This window comes from Camponotus vicinus, unplaced genomic scaffold, assembly GCF_025532165.1.
Source record: "Camponotus vicinus isolate PSW18456_S1 unplaced genomic scaffold, iyCamVici1.0 SCAF_2, whole genome shotgun sequence".
Classification (NCBI taxonomy): Eukaryota; Metazoa; Arthropoda; class Insecta; order Hymenoptera; family Formicidae; genus Camponotus; species Camponotus vicinus.
This window is the reverse complement of record NW_028141956.1, coordinates 8,987,746-8,991,213: the sequence shown is the minus strand read 5'-3', so window position 1 is coordinate 8,991,213 and position 3,468 is coordinate 8,987,746.

Sequence of the window (3,468 nt, the reverse complement as noted above, 5' to 3'; positions counted from 1 at the left end):
AATAAAACCTCTTTGCGTGTACACAAAAGCACAATACTATATACAATGCGGAAAGAAATGTGTACGCGTCATACCGGCGAGGATATTGTTGTTGTGCTCTCTTCCCGATTCATCTTTTATATTTTCGGCGGACCGAAGGAGTTAGAAGTGTCAAGGGAAGGAGGCGGATGGGGAGGAAGGACTGAGAAAACGTTCAGATATCGACAGGAATATATTCCGAGCGCATTTCAGACCGCCATGAATTTTATTTCCCGTCCTCGCTGTTGGATAGCGAAGAACAAATAAGGCCGTTTAGGAAATAGGGTCTATATAGGATGATTCACACACGACGGATCTGTATAAACTTTATCTTTCGCGATCATAAAGATTCACACGTATAAACACGCGTTCTCTTCTTTACGTTTTGCAAAAAGTGTCGAACTAAGTGTGTTTTGTACTTTGCCGTCGCAAATTTTGGGGGCGTAAATGCGATAAGACGAAGGGGAAGTGGGGGGAGAAAAGGAAAACAGAATACTGCAGTCGTGGACTTTGATATCGCGAGGAGGATATTACGTCGTCGAGGAAACATTGTCATACCCTGCGCGGGACATTTTGACACCGTAATAATACGAGCGAGCGATCTTCGGCTTAGCGTAGTATATAGAATGACGTGCATACTGGGTGTACACAAAACATCGTATAATTTCATACATGATAATATATATTAATAATTTCAAATTATTTAGTATATTAAAGATATTTAAAATTTCAAAAAAAAATTTAAATAGTTTTATTTATATCGTGTAATACAAATTTCATTTGAATCTTAAGCAACAAGATATTTTACATGAAGATAACAAAAAGTCTTGAAAAATAGTTTTGAAAGATTAAAAATGTAAATAAATTTTTTTTAGCAAGATATATAATCAATCATGTGAAGAATATTTATTACTGAATTTTACATTTCTTGAATCATCTTGTATATTCCATTATTTGCATCATATTTTTTAGAGCTGATCACGCAAACGAAGAATTTATTTTCGTCAAATTATTTTCGTTGTTCTGTGACAAGGAAATAAATAAAGTGTAGATAGGAACAGACATATTATATAAGCAAAGATTTATATCAAACATAAATTGCTTTCGACTCTTTTTTTCGAATAAAAAAAACTTTTTATTATTAAATTATTTTCATATGCCAAATTAAATCTTTAAAAATTAAGCCTTGTTATATTACTTAATTGTTATACAATTAATATACAATTATACAATTAAATTATTGTTGTAATATATTATTAAATTGTTTAATTAAACATTATAAATATATATATGCATATATAATATATATTTATAATAATTTGCACAATTTTAACAAACATACAATTTTATAAAGAATTACGAATAAAGATAAAATTTACAAATGTTATATAAAAATATTAACAATATTAATATAATATTAAGAGATATATTAATTACAATAAATACTTTTAACTTGGAAGTTTTAATAAGTGTAATAATTTAAAAGTTTAATAATAAAATCTAAAATAGCACCCATATATAAGATATTATATAATAGATATTACAATAATATAATTCTAATTTTATTCTAACACATCATGATATACATATATACATATATATCAATATTATATTATGTATCAATATTATTAATAACATACATTTAAAATAAATACAAAAATTGTGTAAAATTCGTTTTTAAAAAATACGATTTTGAAAGTAATATTATCTGTTGATGAATTTGGCTTTTTTTCAGTTTTTATATTAATACAAATTTTCTCTAATTTTTATATTAATATAAATTTTTACATTTATAAAAAATAATAAGAGAAATAAAGGCATATTGACAATTTTATTTTCAAAAAATTTAAATATATAGTTACGAAATATATAAAATGTCATAAAATTTTTATTTGAAATATTTATTTATATATTGCATGGTTTCCATTGATATCAAAATCAAAAATATCTGAACCAACTTCGAAGAATTGTTACACTCTTAAACATTTAATAAAAATATATATCTCGTGTGAAAACATTTAATAAAAAATATATATCTCTTATTATATATTTTATATAAAAAATGCATATCTCTTATTTTTATAACTACAAGATATCTAAAATTCATCAAGATCAATAAAAGATCGTCTTGATTTCTTTCTCTCTTGTAAATTTATAGTAAAACTGATTATTAAGCGTTTTCCTTTTTTATATTTTTTCAATAATTAATTAATATATTTTTTAGAGCATCAAATTATTATTGATCATAATTCTTTGTAATAGAAAAAAACAGCTATATATTTTTATCGATATTTAAAAAAAAGATTTTAAATCTTTTGCAGCCAGGATTTTTCATTGTCACGCATAGAACGCTCGGTTTAAAAAAATGCAGGATACTATCCATATATATAAAAGGCTGTATTCTAGTCTGTAGAATTGAATATCGATGTTTCAACACACATACACAACCTCAACTACTTTCCATAGAAACTATATTGACTCCGATTACTATTTGGAAATTAATAATATTTCTCCCAATTGTGTCACAGAGAATCCTGTTACACCTCGTCGATCCTTTTGTAATCGGTAAACAGAGCAAACTTTCATCAATTCTCTTAATCGGTAGCGTCATACACGTGTTTTCCGTAGACCTAAACCTAGGTCATTCGCCCGGCGAAAATTAAAAAATAGTCACCGACGAAAAAGTGCTGATTTATCTCGCGGTAGTTTGTCTCGAATCTCTAATCTCCGTCTTTGACTCAATTCAGTTTTATTTTTCTGTCTCGTGCTGCATTTTTTGTCGCTGATACACAGGATATATGTATCAAAAAGTATCTTCTTCTTAATTATTTCTTGATTTCTTGTATTTAAAGTTATATTAAAAGTTACTAGTCCTAATAGAAATTCTGTAAACGGAAACTCCTCGCAAATATAGGAAAAAACCATAATAGAGATGCAAAAAGAAAATGATGCTAGTCATCTTGTAGCAAACGCGGCAACGCATGAAAAAGAAATTTCAACATACACCATCGTTGCTGATGAGATCGAAGTTGGCGTTTGATCGTCCAGGCGAAATAAGAAATCTTTCGCGATATATGAAAGTTGATATATCAGAGATCGACACTGAGGAGTTTCCAAACGAGTTTCTGACGATGTGGCGCGTACGCCCGCTTCGTCCGCGAGGATCGCGGGTCTGTGAATTCGCGTCAAAAGGACGCGGAAGTGAAGAACGGAATAGAAAGAGAGAGAGAGAAAGAGAGAGAGAGAGAGATGCGCGACGGGATAAGCGATGCCTCGTTCTTTTTTCGATACGGCTTTCTGTCGTTCAAGGGTTCGTATCAAAGCGACGATAGTGCGTCGAGCCGGGAAAATCTCGCTTTATTCAATCCGATGGCAAACGCCGACCGAAGCGAGAAGCTGCGCATTTTTCGCACGCGGCAGGATCATTCTCAAAGCCAAGCGCGGTAGCAA